Genomic DNA, 20008 nt, shown 5'->3' with positions numbered 1-20008 from the left:
CGTGTGAAGATGGAGGCAGAGAATACAGGGATGCAGCCCCAAGCCAAGGGGTGCCAGTAGCCACCAGAAGCTGTGAGAAATGATGAAGAGGTTCTCCCCAGAGGCTTCAGAGTGAGTGCAACCCTGCTGACACCTTTATTTCAGCCCAATGAATCTGATTTCACATCTCCAGACCCCAGAACTGTAAACAAATGAATTTCTCTTGTTTTAAGCCACCATGTTTGTGGTAGTTTGTACAGCAGTCACAGGGTACTAAGACAGAGAATAGGATGGTCAGGACACACAGAGATGGGCAGCAATAGAGAGGCCTCCTCCAGACTACCTGGCTCTTTGTAGTACACCTGCCACCCCACCCCACTGCCCTGGTTCTTAGCCACTGCCCACAGTGCCTTCGTCCCTCTCTGCCATGGTGAAAGACCACAAGTTGTGAAGCCCAGTGCTGTGGAGACTGCAGTTCTGTCTGCAGCTGCAGGACCTGCAAATGGGCAGGGCTCCTGCAGCGCATCTGTCACTCCAGAGCGGGTACAAAGAAGCCTATCCTGTGGCAAGAGGCAGCACAGAGGGAGAAGAAGTCCCTAATTTGTCAAGAACAAGATGGTAGATTTAATATCTTTGCTGACTGTCAACTCTGTTGTCCCCTACTGTTCTCCTTAGAAGTGAGACCCCCACTGAGAGCTTCCTTGAAGCTCAGCTGTTCTCAACAAACCTCTGCACAGGTGAAAGTGTTCAGGGTTAGGTTTCATTAAACCTCATCAACTGTACTCAAAAAGGGCTAACTGGCAGAGGCCTTGAGACAAGTCCAGGGAGGGCGACTCCACCTGGTTGTCTTTCCATGATCTGTAAATACACCCAGCCATGACAGCTGGGTGTTCATTCCCACAGTGGAAGATACTGGTACTGCCTGAAATCCCTCCCTGGACTGGAACAGAGATACTGACGTCATCCTCTCTGTAGCCATGGGCTGATTGTGCCAGGACATCAGAAAGGGGCAGTAGGTGGGGTCCTGGTCCAAGGGATGAGGACTCTGGGTTGTTGTCATGGGCATATGTCCAGTGAGGGACTCTGAGGGCCAGTGCCCCCCATCCCCCCACAGTGGGCAGGGCTTGTAAGGGTCCAGCTTGGGGGACAAGGTCCTCAATGCATCACAGAAAGGTCCCACTCTAAGAGGACATAAAGGATTGAGGACGATGCAGTGGTGGAGGAGAATCTATGAACCTGATTCCATCCTACATCTATCTTTGCCTCCTCTGGGTCTCGGTACGTTGCCCAGTAGGGGGGTTTGCTACCTGACCCCACTCCCCCCCAGGGTGGTGCACACACAAGCGGTCACTCCACTTCCCCACCTCAGGCCATTGCCTCTCTCCCCTCCCCATGCCTTCTTCTAGCCCCTGGGAGATCCTGGTGACCCTCCCAAGATTAGTCTAGCCCATTGTAGGAGACAGTGCTTCCTGCCTTGCATCACTGCAGAGGGGTAAAGTGACACAAAAGTCCATCAGTTTGGAAGGGGACATTTGTTTAAATGCAGTGGCAGATTGTCAGTGTGAAAAAATGATCTAATTAGCATGTTCTAGACCTCTGTGGCTAGTGGGCACACCTTCCATCATGCGATGGCAGTTTGGAAAGGTCATGATTTTACAGTGGACCAAACTGCAGAGCCCAAAACCCTTTCCTCACCTTTTTGTTATTTTAAAAACTAATCCCTTGATTTACTTTATGTTTGTTTGGCTTTTATGTTCCTTTATATTCCTATCTGTTGAATTGTTTTATGCTAATGCTTGTGAGTACCATGGGTGCTCACTTTATAAAAATGCTGCTCTCTGCCCATGTGGGCATATAAATCAAGCATATAAAAAAGCCAAAAAAGGCAGCCAAGAATAGGTACACTTTCCATGAGAGGCACGAATGTCCTGCTAGGAAGGACAGGCTTTTGTGCCTCTAAATGTAGCAGGCAATACTGTACAAACCAACAAAATCTTATGCCCTATTCAAGATTCCATGTACTTATGGTGTTCAACTAAACTGACCATACAGGTTAAATTAGGTAATGCAAAAAAATGTCAATTTTGCACCAAATAAACATCTCTCCCTTTGATCTCAGACAGAAGTTGAGGTTTTAAAATATGGATGATATCATTCTTTACCCAAGTCCTATCCAGATCAGTTTCATTCATATCTCTAGTTGAAGACAGATCTCTTTTTAAATAGTTTCTGTTAGGGTAGTGACTTTCATAGCTTCAGAGCACTAACTCTGAGTTTCAGGTTTCACATATATACCCAAGTTTCTGGGAACAATCAGGTTACATAAAAACATCTCAGTATCTCAGAATTTAGAAATAACAATTACCACTCCTGAATATATGTGACTACTATAAGAACTTACAATCTAGGATCCTTTACAATAGGCTATAACCTGATAACACATGCTCTCGATTTCAGTTCACTGAGTTTTTATATTTTAATTAGTCCATATGACTGAGGTATGATAATATTTGTCTTTTTGTTTCTGACATTTCATTCAACATATGTTCCCTAAAGTTCATTCACCTAGTTGCATGCCTCACAAATTATTCCTTCTTGCAATCACTCAGTAGTCCACTGTACGAATATACCATAATTCCCCCTTCCACTCCTCAGTTGTACCCTTAGGCTGCCTCCATCCATAGTGAATCTGAACACTGCTGCCACAAACACCACTGTGCAAATGTCCATTCATGACCCCACACTCAGTTCCTCCAGGTACATACTGAGCAGTGGGACTGCAGGATCGTATGGCAACCCCACATCTCCTGTGGAACCACCATACTGCACTCCAAAGAGCTACACCTCTCAGTTTCCCTGTTGACAGTGAATAGGTACAACTCTTTCTCTGAGTTTTCTCCAGCACTTGTTTCTCTCTGTTCATTTTCAACTAATTTTACTCTCACATCATACGATCCAACCTAAGTAAACAGACATGCCTTCACCACCATAATCTATGTGAAGACATTTCCTTTCCTTTCACAAAGAATTCATACACCTTCCCCAGGCCCCCCACCTGTTGACATTTAGTTTTGGCATAATGCCTTTGTGACATTCAGTGGAAATATATTACAGTGTTACTGTTGACTATAGACCCTAGCTTGCATTGATTGTACTTTTTCCTGTATACCATCCATTTTCAACACCTTGCGATGTTGATATTCATTTGTTCTCCCTCAAGCAAAAAAATTTTCTTATTTGTACATTTAATCACCATCATTGTCCATTCTAGGAATTCCTAAGTTATACCATCTCAGACTTTATCCTCAATCTTTCCTTCTAGTTTCATATGTGCCCCCAGCCCTTCCCCCTCAATCATACTCAAATTCAGCTTCATTTAGCGTACTTATTGTGTTACAATCAGGTAGTATTATACTTTCCATTTCTGAATTTTTACAATCAGTCCTGTTGCACAATCTGTATTCCTTCAGTATGAAATGCCCAATCTCTACCTTCTTTCTATCTCCTGATAACTTGTATTCTTAACTTCAAATCTCAAAGTTCACTCGTTAATGCTAGTTCATATTAGTGAGAGCAGACAGTATTTGTCCTTTTGTTTCTGGCTAAATTCACTCGGCATAATGAATTTCATCCACCTTGTTACATGCTTCATGACTTTATTTTGTCTTACAGCTGTGTAATGTTCCATCATATGTATAGACCACAGCTTGTTTAGCTACTTGTCCATTGATGAACATTTGGGCTGTTGCAATCTCTTGGCAATCGTAAATAATGCTGCTATAAAGATCAGCATGCAAATGTCTGTTTGTGTCCTTGCCTTCAGTTCCTCTGAATATATACCTAGTAATGGGATTGCTGGATCCTATGAAAATTCTATATTTAGCTTCCTGAGAACCACCAAACTGCCTTACAGAGTGGTTTACCATTTTACATTCCCACCAACAGTGGATAAGCGTGCCTCTTTCCCCAAATCCTCTCCAGTATTTGTTGTTTTCTGTTATTTTTATGATTATCATTCTAGTGGGTGTTAGATGATATCTTATTGTGGTTTTAATTTGCATTTCCTTAATAGTCAGTGTCATGGTTAGGGACAGGTGTCAACTTGGCCAAGTTGTGGTACCTGTTCATCTGATTGGGCAAGTGCTGGCCTGTCTGTTGCAATGAGGACATTTCATAGGATTAGGTCATGATCATGTCAGCTACAGCCACAGCTGATTTCATTTGTAATCAGCCAAAGGGGAGTGTCTTCTGCAATTAGTGATGCTAAATCCAATCATGGGAAGCCTTTTAAGAAGGACTCAGAGGAGACAGATTCCATTCCTGCTTTGGCTGGTGAGCCTCTCCTGTGGAGTTCATCCAGGCCATCCATTGGAGTCATCGGCTTCACAGCCTGCCCTGTGGATTTTGGACTCTGCGTTCCTATGGTCACATGAGACACTTTCATAAATTTTATATTTGCAAGTGTTCCCTGTTGATTCTGTTTCTCTAGAGAACCCTAACTAATACATCTTGGTACCAGGAGTGGTTCTTAAGGAACAGAATCTTAAAAATGGGTTTTTATGAATGGTTTTCTACTCTGACTGGGCTCAGAGACACTAAGGACTCTGATTCCCATAATCAGAATGACACTCCCAATCCATGGACTGAGTTGGCAAAGGAGATAGTCAAAATATCATCATTCAATTCTCCTAATGCTTCGCTTGTACGAAGCCAGACTCTGGGGGATAATGCTTTTGACACCTTTACAGAGTTTTGTAGAAATAAGAGTTATAGAGATGTTGGTTGGTTGTTGTTAGATACACTGTCTACATTAAAGGGTGAAAGGGATGGGCTTAAGGCTTCAAACAAGAAGCTTAAGTGCCGTCTGAAAGATGTAGAGGTTTCTATGAGTATCCTGAAGGAAAATTTTATTTCCTGTAGCCGTAGACTTGAGATCTCTGAAAATCAGACTCAAGATCTTATTGTTAGAGTAGCAACTTTACAACGTAAACTGAAATCTCATTCTTGCATGGTGTCTGCCGTTAAAGTGAGGGCATTGATTGGAAAGGAGTGGGACCCTGAAAAATGGGATGGTGACATATGGATTGATAATGATGTTGGGGGTGAGGTTGAAACCCTAGACCATGCTGAGCCTTCTTTAGATAACCCTGTAATAGTCTGCCCTGAGGACATAGCCGCCCCACCTCCAGCCTGCCTTGAGGAATTGGCCACCCAACCTCCTCCTGAAGGGATTAGCCCTAGAGTTATTAATCCTGTTTCACCAGATGAAACTGCAAATGAAAGCCCTGAAGCAAATGGCTTGGAAGATATTTCTAATTCTTTTCATGACCCACCCGCACCACCCCTCATTTCTTCTAGACCTATAACTAGACTAAAGTCCCAACAGGCCCCTAAAGGTGAGGTACAAAGTATCACACATGAGCAGGTACGTTATACTCCAAAAGAACTGTGTGAGTTTTCCAATTTATATAGACAGAAATCAGGGGAATATGTGTGGCAATGTATTTTAAGAGTGTGGGATAATGGTGGGAGGAATATAAGGCTGGATCAGGCTGAATTTATTGATATGGGCCCACTAAGCAGAGATTCTGCATTCAATGTTATAGCTAAAGCAGTTAGAAAAGGTGTTAACAGCTTGTTTGGGTGGTTGGTTGAAACATGGATCAAAAGGTGGCCAACATTACCTGAGGTTGAAATTCCAGAACTGCCCTGGTATAATGTAGATGAGGGGATCCAGAGGCTTAGAGAGATTGGGATGTTAGAGTGGATTTATCATGCAAAGCCTGCTCTTACACCCCAGGAATGTCCAGAAGATGCACCTTTTACCAGAACAGTGAGAAATAAGTTTGTGAGACTAGCACTATCATCCCTCAAGAGCTCTGTGGTTGCACTTCTCTGTAGGTCAGATATTACTGTAGGAACTGCTGTCACTGAGCTGGAATCCTTAAACACAATGGAGATGACAGGATCCCGAGTTGGCAGAAGCCAGGTGGCAGCACTTAATCACCAAAGACAGGGTAGATGCGGGTATTATAATAGACAACAAACTCAAAGGAGGCATCAAAATTATATGACACGCAGAGATTTGTGGCATTGGCTAGTAAATCATGGGGTGCCTAGAAATACAATAGAAGGGCAGTCTACTAAATTCTTGTTGGAGCTGTATAAACAAAAGAGTTCTAGGTCAAGGGAACAGAAGTCTAACCTGAGTTACAAAAACACAGAGTCACGGCCCCTTAATCAATTTCCAGACTTGAAACAGTTTACAGACCCTGAGCCCCTTGAATGAAGGGGAGGCCAGGTCCCTATGGGGAAGAAACCTGTTACACTGCCACAAATTTATACTGTTGACCTTCCTCTAAGTCTTCCCCAAGGAGACCGACGGCCTTTTATCAGGGTAACTGTGCATTGGGGAAAAGGAAATGATCAGATATTTTGGGGATTATTAGACACTGGTTCAGAAGTGACATTAATTCCAGGGGACCCAAAACGTCACTCTGGACCACCAGTCAGAGTGGGGGCTTATGGAGGCCAGGTGATCAAGGGAGTTTTAGCTCAGGTCCGTCTCACAGTGGGTCCAGTGGGCCCCCGGACCCATCCTGTAGTTATTTCCCCAGTTCTGGAATGTATAATTGGCATAGACATACTGAGCAACTGGCAGAATCCCCACGTTGGTTCTCTAACTCGTGCAGTGAGGGCTATTATGGTGGGAAAGGCCAAGTGGAAGCCACTAGAACTGCCCCTACCAAGCAAAATAGTAAATCAAAAGCAATACCGTATTCCTGGAGGGATTGCAGAGATTACTGCCACTCTTAAGGACTTGAAAGATGCAGAGGTGGTGATTCCCACCACATCCTCATTCAACTCTCCTATTTGGCCTGTGCAGAAAACGTATGGGTCTTGGAGAATGACAGTGGATTATCGTAAACTCAACCAGGTGGTAACTCCAATTGCAGCTGCTGTTCCAGATGTAGTATCATTGCTTGAGCAAATCAATACATTCCCTGGTACCTGGTATGCAGCTATTGATCTGGCAAATGCTTTTTTCTCAATAGCTATTAGTAAGGGCCACCAGAAACAGTTTTCTTTCAGCTGGCAAGGTCAGCAATATACTTTCACTGTCCTACCTCAGGGGTATATCAACTCTCCAGCCCTATGTCATAATCTTGTTCGCAGAGACCTTGATCGTTTCTGCCTCCCACAAGACATCACACTGGTCCATTATATTGATGATATCATGTTGATTGGACCTAGTGAGCAAGAAGTAGCAACTACTCTAGATTTACTGGTAAGGCATTTGCGTGTCAGAGGATGGGAGATAAATCCAACAAAAATACAGGGGCCTTCCACCTCAGTAAAATTTCTAGATGTCCAGTGGTGTGGGGCATGTCGAGATATCCCTTCTAAGGTGAAGGATAAATTGCTGCATCTGGCCCCACCTACAACCAAAAAAGAGGCACAACGCCTAGTTGGTCTTTTTGGATTTTGGCGACAACATATTCCTCATTTGGGTGTGCTACTCCGGCCCATTTATCGAGTGACCAGAAAAGCTGCTAATTTTGAGTGGGGACCTGAACAAGAGGAGGCTCTGCGACAGGTCCAGGCTGCTGTGCAAGCTGCTCTGCCACTTGGGCCATATGATCCAGCAGATCCAATGGTGCTGGAAGTGTCAGTGGCAAATAGAGATGCTGTCTGGAGCCTTTGGCAGGCCCCAGTAGGAGAATCACAATGCAGACCCTTAGGATTTTGGAGCAAAGCCTTACCATCTGCTGCAGATAACTACTCTCCTTTTGAGAAACAGCTTTTGGCCTGCTACTGGGCCTTAGTAGAGACTGAACGCTTAACCATGGGCCACCAAGTTACCATGAGACCTGAGTTGCCTATCATGAGTTGGGTGTTGTCTGACCCACCAAGCCATAAAGTTGGGCGTGCACAGCAGCACTCTATTGTAAAGTGGAAATGGTATATATGAGATAGAGCCAGAGCAGGTCCTGAAGGCACAAGTAAGTTACATGAAGAAGTGGCACAGATGCCCATGGTTTCCACTCCTGCTGCCACATTACCTTCTCTTTCCCAGACCAGAGCTATGGCCTCTTGGGGAGTTCCTTACAGTGAATTGACTGAGGAAGAGAAAACTCGGGCCTGGTTTACAGATGGTTCAGCACGATATGCAGGTACCACCCGAAAGTGGACAGCTGCAGCATTACAACCCCTTTCTGGGGTGTCCTTGAAGGACAGTGGTGAGGGGAAATCCTCCCAGTGGGCAGAACTTCGAGCAGTGCACCTGGTTGTTCATTTTGCTTGGAAGGAAAACTGGCCAGAGGTGCGTTTGTATACTGACTCATGGGCTGTTGCTAATGGTTTGGCTGGATGGTCAGGGACTTGGAAAGACCATAATTGGAAAATTGGTGACAAAGAGGTCTGGGGAAGAAGTATGTGGATAGACCTTTCTGAGTGGGCTAAAAACATGAAGATATTTGTGTCCCATGTGAATGCACACCAGAGGGTGACTTCAGCAGAGGAAGATTTTAATAATCAAGTGGATAAGATGACCCGTTCTATGGATACCAGTCAGCCTCTTTCCCCAGCAACTCCTGTCATTGCCCAATGGGCTCATGAACAAAGTGGTCATGGTGGTAGGGATGGAGGTTATGCATGGGCTCAGCAACATGGACTTCCACTCACCAAGGCTGACCTGGCTACAGCCACTGCTGAGTGCCCAATCTGCCAGCAGCAGAGACCCACACTCAGCCCCCGATATGGCACCATTCCTTGAGGTGACCAGCCAGCTACATGGTGGCAGGTTGATTACATTGGACCACCCCCTTCATGGAAGGGGCAGCGATTTGTTCTAATTGGAATAGACACATACTCTGGATATGGGTTTGCTTTCCCTGCACGCAATGCTTCTGCCAAAACTACTATCCGTGGGCTTACAGAATGCCTTATCCATTGTCATGGTATTCCACATAGCATTGCTTCGGATCAAGGAACACACTTCACAGCAAATGAAGTGCGGGAATGGGCACATGCTCATGGAATTCTCTGGTCTTACCATGTTCCCCATCATCCAGAAGCTGCTGGATTGATAGAATGGTGGAATGGCCTTTTGAAAACTCAATTATGGTGCCAACTAGGTGGCAAAAACTTGAAAGGCTGGGGTAATGTTCTCCAGGAAGCTGTGTATGCTCTGAATCAGCGTCCGCTGTATGATGCTGTTTCTCCCATAGCCAGGATCCATGGGTCCAGGAACCAAGGGGTGGAAATGGGTGTGGTGCCACTCACTATTACTCCTAGTGATCCACTAGGAAAATTTTTGCTTCCTGTCCCTGCTACCCTGAGTTCTGCTGGCCTACAGGTTTTAGTTCCAAAATAGGGTGTGCTTTCTCCAGGAGAAACAACAGTGATACCACTGAACTGGAAGTTAAGATTGCCACCTGGCCACTTTGGGCTACTTATGCCTCTGGATCAGCACACCAAGAAGGGGATTACATTATTGTCTGGGGTAATTGACCCTGACTATCAGAAGGAAGTAGAACTGCAACTACATAATGGAGGTAAAGAAGAGTTTTCTTGGAATATAGGAGATCCCCTGGGGCGTCTATTAGTACTACCATGCCCTGTGATTAAAATCAATGGAAAACTGCAACAACACAATCCAGGCAGAACTACTAATGGCTCTGAAACTTCAGGAATGAAGGTTTGGGTCACCCCACCAGGCAAAGAACCACAGCTAGCTGAAGTGCTTGCTGAGGGGAAAGGGAACATGGAATGGGTAGTGGAAGAAGGTAGTGATAAATATGAACTTTGACCACGTGATCAGTTACAGAAACGAGGACTGTAATGCTGTTTTGTTTGTGTTATACTATTTAAGTTGTAAGATATCAAGTTTAAGAATGAATGTTGCCCAAGGATTTGCACGCTATTCTGGAGAGATTTAATGTGTTTCCATTTATATGCAGGACAGTTGAGTATTGTCAGGTAAAAGAAAAAATGTGTGCTTATTTGTTTTCATTTGGAAATTAAGTATGGTCTAAGGTGATATATATGTATATAGGTGCCAAGTTGACAAGGGGTGGACTGTCATGGTTAGGGACAGGTGTCAACTTGACCAAGTTGTGGTACCTGTTCATCTGATTGGGCAAGCGCTGGCCTGTCTGTTGCAATGAGGACATTTCATAGGATTAGGTCATGATCACGTTAGCTACATCCACAGCTGATTCCATTTGTAATCAGCCAAAGGGGAGTGTCTTCTGCAATTAGTGATGCTAAATGCAATCATGGGAAGCCTTTTAAGGAGGACTCAGAGGAGACAGGTTGCATACCTGCTTTGGCTGGTGAGCCTCTCCTGTGGAGTTCATCCAGGCCATCCATTGGAGTCATCGGCTTCACAGCCTGCCCTTTGGATTTTGGACTCTGTGTTCCTATGGTCACGTGAGACACTTTCATAAATTTTATATTTGCAAGTGTTCCCTGTTGATTCTGTTTCTCTAGAGAACCCTAACTAATACAGTCAGTGAAGTTGAGAATCTTTTCATGTGCCTTTTAGCCATTTGTATTCTCTCTTCCGAGAAGTGTCTTTTCATGTCTTTTGCCTATTTTTTAATTGGGTTATTTGTCTTTTTGTGGTTGAATTGTAGAATCTCTTTATATATTCTAGATACTAAACTCTTATATGACATGTGGTTTCCAAATATTGTCACCCGTTGCTTAAACTGCCTTTTTACTTTCCTGGCAAAGTTCTTTGATGCACAAAAGTGTTTAATTTTGAGGAAATCTCATTTATCTATTTCTTTTTTCAATGCTCATGCTTTGGGGAATGCTGCATTCCTTGGATGTGTAATTTTGTCTTTCATAAGAGATGGGAAATTTTCAGTGATTATTTCCTTTGTTATTCTTTCTACTTCTTTTTCCTTCACTTCTCCTTCTGGGACACCCACAACACATATATTCATGCACTTCATATTGCCATTCAATTTCCTGTGACCCTGCTGATATTTTTTCATTTTTTCCCCTACATTTTATTTTGTGTGTTGGATTTCAGATGTCCAGTCCTCTAGTTCACTAATCTTTTCTTCTGCCTCTTCAAATATATTGGTGTAGATTTCCATTTTTTTAATCTCTTCTATTGTTCCTTTCATTCCCATAAGTTCTGTGATTTGTTTTTTTCAAACTTTTGAGTTTTTCTTCTTCTCCCATTGTCCTCTTTACATCCTCCCTCAACTCACTGATTTGATATTTGATGAGCTTTTGCATGTTTACTTGAACATGCAGAATTAGTTTTTCAACTCCCATATCTCATTTGAAGTGTTGGTTTGTTCCTTTGACTGGGCCATATCTTCGATTTTTCTAGTATGTTATTTTTTTGTTGGCATCCATCTAGGCATTTGATTTCCTTGATTAGTTTATTCTGGAAATTGTTTTTACTCTTTACCTAAGGTTTTATGGCTGGATGGCTTTGTTCTCTATTTATTCTTTGACATTCAGTTCAACTTATGCTAGAGCTTTAGCATAGGCTCTGTTTAACTGATCAGAATTTTTCAGTTCCTGTTTTCTTTTTCTTGCCCTGCCTATATGTACCCTTTTTCTGAGGAGAGTCTCCTCAGGTACTATAGACCCCAGTCAGGTTTTTCTAGACCATACAGGCCCATGTCTCAGGAGGAAAGAGTAGCCAGCATCAGTTTTGCCTGAGAGTGAGATACAGAAGGTTGTCAGACTTTCCTATGAAGCTTCTAGACTCTGATTTTCCTATCCTGCCCAGTGTGTGGCATTTGTCTGTGTGGCTTCCCACTAGCTTAAAGTGATATGGTGCTTTTAACTTCAACAGACTCTCATTGCCAGGGTTATAGTTGAGACTGAGGTATGGTAGTAGAATAGCTTTGATTGCTTCTCCTTTCCAACCCCAAAAGCCTGAATTCCTTTAAGCAGTGATTGCACTGGAGCTGGACCCTGCCCCTCTTTTGGGGGGGAAGATGTACTCTTTAGGGAATTAGTTCCTCTTATCTGACTAATTACTTTGTTTCTCAGACAAGATTAATTCCGCCTTTGCCTGGGGCAGTGCTGGAGCCAGAGAATGCTCCCAGTTCTATCTAATGAGCTCTTAAGAAGTGAAAAGAAAAGCCAAAAGGCCTTTTCAGAGCCAGACCCCTACTCCTTCTGTTTGTCAATTAAGAGCTTGAGTTGGCACATGGCTCTATGTGTCTCCAGGCTCTAGGTGCCCCCCTTTTCTTGGGGTCCAGCTGTTTTCCAGTATTTTGTTCTGTCCAATTCAAAAAGCCTCTGTTTTTTGTGTTTCTTTTTCTGTCAGCCTTGCCCTTCTCTGCCAGGGCAAAAACTCCTGGTTCTTTAGTGCTTATTCCAATTTTATCTGTACTTAGGGCCTGTTTTCAGTGGTCAGAATGTGTTAATTAATTCCACAGTTGGAGCTTGGTTGAGTTCAGCCCTTGCCACTTAGTAGAGTCTGTTTCTTTTCCCCTCCAGGAACCAGCCTGCCATGTCCATTGAGGAGGGGCAATGGCCTCCATGGCTTGGAGTACTTACAGTTGTGTGTGGAATCTCAGTCATTCTGCCTGGTCCAGACTGGTGTATGCTGTGTGTCTGGTCACTGATGATCCTTCAGCGATTGTTCTGTACCATTCCTGGCTATGTACTAGCTTCTCAGGAGGACTAACTAAATTTCACACTTCACTATGCCACCATCTTGCCTCTCAGGAATTATTTTCTTGTTTGAGAATCAGTCGTCCAGACCTTGTGTCCCAGAGGGATCTACAGCTAGAGATTAAAGCACATAGGAAGATTTTATTTTACTACATTGATTATATTCATCATAAATTTGCATAATCATTTAGAAGTATTTAAAATCCATTCAGTAAAAAATAAAAAATAAAATAAAAAAATAAAATCCATTCAGCCTCAGTAAGCTCTGAAATAATATTTCCATGTTAGCAAAGTTTCTAAAGAAAATAATGCATATGTTGAAAGCCATTTGAAAGCAGCTTTTAAAATTCTATTTGGAAAAGATTTTATTTGTTTCTTTATTCTATTTGGGAGAAAGCTCAGATTGGTGGTTCCAAATTACATCCTGTTCTAGTTTGCTAGCTGCTGGAATGTGATATACCAGAAATGGAATAGATTTTAAAAGGGGGAATTTCTTAAGTTGCTAGTTTATGGTTCTAAGGTCAAGAAAATGACCCAATTAAAGTAAGTCTATAAAAATGTTCAGATTAAGTCACCAACAAGAGGTTACCTTCACTCAAGAAAGGCCAATGAAATTCAGGGTTTCTCTCTCAACTGGAAAGGCACATGGCAAACATAGTGACATCTGCTGGCATTCTCTCTCCAGGCTTTTTTTTTCTCATGGGCTGGCACTGGGAATTGAAGCCGGGTTTCTGGCATGGCAGGCAAGAATTCTGTGACTGAGCCACCATTGCACTGCCCTCTGTCCAGCTTTCTTGTTTCATGAAGCCCTGCTGGGGGCATTCCTTCTTCATCTCCAAAGGTCTCTGGCTGCATGGCCTCTCCTCATGGTTTTCATTATTCTCAGAATCTTAAGCCTTATCCAAAATGCTTCCTCTTTAAAGGATTCCAGTAAACTAATCAATATCCACCTGGAATGAGTAGAGCCACACCTCCCTCTAATCCAAGGTTAATACCCACAATTGGGTAAATCACATCTCCATGGAGATAATTTAATCAAGTTTCCAGCCTAAAGTACTGAATAGGAATTAAAAGAAAGGGCTGCCTCCACAAGATGGATCAGGATTAAAATATGGTTTTTCTAAGGTTAATAAAACCTTTCAAACCATCACAAATCCCAATTAAAAGATGCCCATAAGCTTAAGGGGCTTCTAGTAAAACAGGCTGCAGTGACAGCTTTTGATCAAGTTTAGTGAAAAAGTCTCCTGATCAATTATTTCTAGGGGATTAGTGGGTGGCCTTTTGGCTCCATATTTTCCATGCCCTACTTGTCTTTTAGTATCCACCTAATTTTAGACTTGACGTTGTATGTACTAAGTGGAAGATGTTCCACAAACCTTTCACAATTACCTAAATAAATATGAAATAAAATTCTATTTTTAATCTGTTTTAAAGATAACTTTCTTTCATTTCACATGTTCATTTTTTTTCAGTCTACTCACAAAGTAAAGACTCAAAAGCACTGGGAAAGTATATTTTTAAGCTTTATCAGGGATTACATAAGTTGCTATTTTATTATTGTCTTCTACCTTTATTTTTGTAAAATCACTTGTAAAACAATCTTAAGAAGAAAAAATGCTGAATTTGATTTGGGAAATTAATTTTGTGCAGTCTTCCATTTTCTATGTCACGCAATCATAAATAATTAAAGTCAGACAAAAGACCAGTTAGAACAGCCATCTGCAGAGCAAACACAGCCATTAGGAGCAAAGCAAATTAAATTTCATCTTTACTCCAGGGCTGAATACAGTCCTTAAAAATCTTACTTGGTTTACTTGCTCTTCGAAGAACTTTCATGCCTCAGTGCCTTTGGTCATGCTGTCCTTACTGTCTGGAATCTCATTTTCTCTCTTGCCTAAAACACACTCGTTACCCAAAGTCCAATTCAAAAGTTTTCTTCTTAGGGAAACCAACCACAGCTCCCCACCAGAATGAACTCCTCTAAGCCCAGAATCCCTTGGCCTTGCTTGAGTCATCATAGAATCCCAGATGCCTGGGCGTCTTACTGCATAGCTGGAATTCTGCTTTACAGACTCTAGTAAAGGAGCAATGTGAAATTTCAAAAAGTTCCCTGTGCTTTTTTGGGAAGTAAATAGTAAATGACTTTGTTGTGATTGTAAGATTCCTTTGTTTTACTTCTGTTTGCTAGAATATGGCATGAGTTCTTAAAAGTAGGAACTGTGCCTTATGCAACATTGTATTTTAAATTTTTCTTCTAATTCCACCAAATACTCATTTCTAAACATAATATGTGTTCAATAGTTGTTGAGTATTTTTTTTTAACTTTTCTTAAATAGGATTTTTATTATTAGTCAGCGTTCTCCAAAGAACCAGAGATGTATTACAGGAATTAGTTCATGCAAATGTGAGTATGAGCAAGTCCAAATACCACAAGGCAGGCTGCAAGCTGAGAATGCCAGTGAAGGTTTCAGTGAATTCCCAGAAGAAGCTGGCTCGCTGAAATAGAGATAGAAATTCTTCCTTCTGACTGTTGAAAAATCAGTTCTGGCTCTAAGGCCTTCAACTGATTCAATGAGACGTCTCTCATGGCTGAAGGCAATCGCCTTTGTTGATTTTAGATGCAATCAGCCATAGATGCAACCGACTGACTGATCATTTAAATCCATGAAATGTTCTCACAGTAACAATCAGGCTGGTGTTTGTTTGACCAGATAAGTGAACGTTACAATCTAGCCAAATTGACACATGAACTTAACCATTGCAACATTCCTCACAGATTAGTTTTTTTTAAAACTTTTTTATTGCATAGTATAACATATAAACAAAGCAAAGAAATGAAAAAGCAATATTTTCAAAGCACTCTTCAACAAGTGGTTACAGGGCAGATTCCAGAGTTTGTCATGGGCTACCATATGATCCTCCCATATTTTTCCTTCTAGGTGCTCCAGAATATAGGCGGCTAAAGGGCTTAGATACTTTTTTACCATCACAATCGACTTTTTTTCCTTCTTTTTTGTAAAAAATAACATATATACAAAAAAGCTATACATTTCAAGGTCCAGACCACAATTAGTTGTAGAACATATTTCAGACTTTAACATGGGTTACAGTTACACAATTTTATGTTTGTACTTCTAGCTGCTCTAAAATACTGGAGACTAAAAGAGATACCAATTTAATGATTCAGCATTCATATTCATTTGTTAAATCCTATCTTCTCTGTGTAACTCCACCATCACCTTTGATCTTTCCATCCCTCTCTTTAGGGCTGTTTGAGATATAGCAGTTCTTAATTTTTGATATTGGAAGGGTCCATCACTAATATGGGGTAGGGAGATGAAACTATCTGATATTCTGGAGAGACTGGGCTAGATTTCAGGACTTATCTGGACCAGGGACCCATCTGGAGGTTGCAGGTTTCTGGCAAGTTACTATAGTGCCTGGATCCCTTGTGGAATCTTATAAATTGCCCTAAGTGTTCTTTAGGATTGGCTGGAATGGTCCTGATTGGGGGTTGGCAGGTTGTGATAGGTAGCAAGGTCGACCTGAAGCTTGCATAAGCAACCTCCAGAGTAGCCACTCAACTCTATTTGAACTCTTTCTGCCACTGATACTTTATTAATTACACTTCTTTTCCCCCTTTTGGTCAGGATGGAATTGTTGATCCCACAGTGCCAGGTCTGGATTCATCCCTGGGAGTCATCTCCCATACTGCCAGGGAGACTTTCACCCCTGGATGTCATGTCCCACATAGGGGGGAGGGCAATGATCTCACTTGCGGAGTTGGGCTTAGAGAGACTGAGGCCACATCCGAGCAACACAGGTCCTTCAGAAGTAATTCTAAGGCATGCCTATAGGTAGTCTAAGCTTCTCCGCTACCTACATAAGCTTCACAAGAGTAAGCCTTATGATCGAGGACATGGCCTATTGATTTGGGTATCCCTAATGTTTTACACAAAATCAGGGAATTCCTTGATGGTAAGATGTAATAGTTCCATATTCTTTCTCCCCTCCCTCAGGGGACTTTGCCAATACTTTTTGATTTTCTGCTTAATGTACTCTATGATGTTTCCAGGCATTACAATATCCTATACAGGATTAAAGGACCTCTTTCTTACTCTGTGCTTCCTGTGTTTCAGTTGTTCAAATGAGCTATACAGATGGGTTGAATTAGATTATGCACTACAGAAAATTTCAGTTCCAGATCAAATAAATCTTTCTTCCATTGGTCTCAAAGAGTATATGTGGTTCTAAAATATAGACACTGTCTTCCTTACCCCTATGTTAGGAATTACTTTAAGCCCAAACTGTTTGTCTTTGTTCTTATCTCTAAATATCAGGTTATATATATATATATATATATATATATAAAGGCCTCTCAAAATCCAGAATAACAATCACCACTCTGGACTTAATGTGTCTGCTCTAAAAGCTTACAAATTAGGCCACTGTTTTCTTATAAGCATTTTCTAAAGGTGACCATACCATTGTTGGTTTTTTTGTTTCTGGCTTATTTTGTCTCACCAAGTGTCCCACATGTTCATTCACATTGTTGCATGTCTCACGGCATTGTTCCTTTTTGTAGCAGTACAACTTTCGTTCATAAGTATACACCATCGTTCACCAGTCTGCTTCCCCATCAGTGCATCCTTCAGCCACCTGCATTCATTTGGCATCATGTAGGAGGCCCAAAATCCACAGTCCATCATCATTCTCACACAGATTAGTTTTTAATACAGAATATTGTTTTCTACCAACCCATCTCTAATGAGAAAAATAATGAACCTCCTGCAAAGATACCCACAACTTGGAATATAGGAACAGGGTAACTTACATGGCAAAAGGGACTCCACAGATGTGATTAAGGTTATGGCTTTGAGATGGGTTATCCAGGTGGGCCCAATTTAAACATATGAGTCAGAGCTTTTCCCAATAGTGGTCAGAGAGAGAGAGAAAGAACAATGGAAGAAGGTCAGAGAGATGCGACATGAGTATGGTTGATCTGTTATTGCTGATTCTGTAGGAGGAAGGGACCACAAGCCAAGGAATACAGGTGATCTCTAGAAGCTGGAAAAGACAAGAAGTTGGATTCTCTGATAGACTCCAGGAGGTCCTACCAGTGCACTGATTTTGGCCCAATGGGGCTCATTTCAGAACTGGAAGATAATAAATAGATTCTGTTTGTAACTATGGAATTTGGTCATTTGTTGCAGCCGCCATAGGAAATTCTAGCATTATCTAGGCTGGCTGCACCCATTTTCTCTTCTTATGAACCATGTGCTTTACCTTTATCCAGTGCTTTCTTCGCTCTCCAAGGATAATGCATTCTTAAATATGCCAGAGTAATGTCATTCACTGCCAGTGATCTCTCATAAATTCCAGAGGAAGGCACTGTGAAATTAGGTAAAGTTCTCCTATACATTCTCTTAGCATTGAAGTATCCATAACCCTGTTAACATGGTATGCATTGCTTCTCAGGCCATATCACTGGCTGTAAACCTTTCCCATCCTCAGAGCTTCTTAGATATGACGTCTTTAACTACTCAACTCTGAGTCCTGCAATTTTGCTTTCTTCCTGCTTGTCATTATAATCCACCAAAATCATGGTGAACAGAGAGAAAATGCGGTGATTTTTCTTTTTGTCACAGCCAAATCTGAGAAGGCATGGGGTCTTAATTCAAGTGCAAAAATATATGTATATATGAATAGCACAATTGTGTAGCAGAAGAGTGCAGCTATTCCTGAGCTATGCCTACCAAGAGATGAACATTCTATACATATTTAAAATAAAGGTTCACTCACTTACAAAACACTGCTATGAAAATTCCATAAAACCCATCCTAGTCCTTTCAATTAGAATATTCCTGCACCTTAGTTTAGGTGGCAACTAAAGAAAGAGAGTCAGAAATCAAAGCTGAGTGCAGGAGGATTTACAAGTCCCTGGGGCATGGGGAAGCCTTAATTTAAGAGACACCCCCCCCCCACACACACACACACCTGATTGCCACGATTCTACTGTCCGGGCAGCTGCATTTCCAGTCACTGCTGGAGAATGCACCCAACTGTGCTCCCGGGGACATGGTGAAGTCCTAGAAAATAGTCTTAATATATGTCTAAGGCCATGTCAAAACAGAACCAATACAGGCATCATTCATTTCTCACTTTAGAATTTTCATTTCACATGATTTGTTTGAAATTTGAAGATTATGGTATCGAATTATAATATGTTCTTTGAAATAAAATGTTTATACACACTGCTTTTCTGGCAGGAATCATGGGAGATGAATTATGAGGAATTTGGAGGCATTATGCAGTTAGGAGATAAGTGCAGTTTTGTTTCAGAATTTCTGATTTGAATATATATATTAATTTTTATATCTCTGAGCATAGCTCAGAAAATGGCATTGAATAAATTCCCCATTTCTGTGTGTCTGTTCAGGTTCAATGAATTTCTATATTAAGCCCTGCTGATGAGATCAGGACTCTCACCAAATTAGCAAATGCACTGCAGTGGATAAATTTTATCTCTGACATGGTCTCTTGGGAGACTTCTAGGCTTTTTTAATATGAAATGAAGGGCAAGATAATCTCCATGGTGAACCCGATTTGCCTTTGTGTCCCCACCAATGCATGTAATAATATTCATTCATGGTAGATTAATGGTCCGATTTGTTTTATTGCACAGAAAGGAAAATGAGACAAATAATAGGTCCTATCTCAGGCCACTAGGGCACAATGCAGCTGGTGTTGCTGAAGACTTTGCAGGCTGTCCCGGGGATTTAATGCCATCTGCCCCAGGATTCTCAGTCCACCGAGAGGAGGAGAGGCTTGTTGTCTGAGCTGCAGCACCCAGAATGTCCTGGGCCTGAATGCTTCATTGGGATGGGTCTCTTTCCTAGAGAGGAGCTATCCTAATGATAGATGTAGACTGCTGCAGTGCAGCAGCAGCAGCACCTGAGGCTGAGTTGGGAATAAGGTAAAAAAAAAAAAAAAAAATCAACAACCCCTGCTTGCCTGTCTCAAACCTGGTTAACCTGCCAAAGACTGTCAGACAGTCTCCCCATACTGACTCCTGTGATGTCAGCCAACTTTTCTGGCTGGGGCTCCCCCAATTTCCGGAGTGGCAGGAATAACTAGCTGTGCAGGGATAGCTAGGGGAAGCGAGTCAATGGAGAGGTCCACCACGGCCTTGACTGGAAAGGCTGGGTGAGCTCCAGTAGATGCTCCTGTGCTGCAGCTGGAACCTTGGGGCTGATATGGCGGTGGGTTTCCCCCTGCAGGGCTGAAGACCGGCTCCTGGGGTGCTCTGCCTTTTATACAGGGCACTCACCAACACCCAGCCTGTCGGAGTCCTGTTCCTCCTCCCTGAGTA

Source organism: Tamandua tetradactyla, chromosome 9 (genome assembly GCF_023851605.1).
Source record: "Tamandua tetradactyla isolate mTamTet1 chromosome 9, mTamTet1.pri, whole genome shotgun sequence".
Lineage (NCBI taxonomy): Eukaryota > Metazoa > Chordata > Mammalia > Pilosa > Myrmecophagidae > Tamandua > Tamandua tetradactyla.
The sequence above is the reverse complement of the archived record's forward strand: the minus strand, read 5'-3'. Positions refer to the sequence as shown.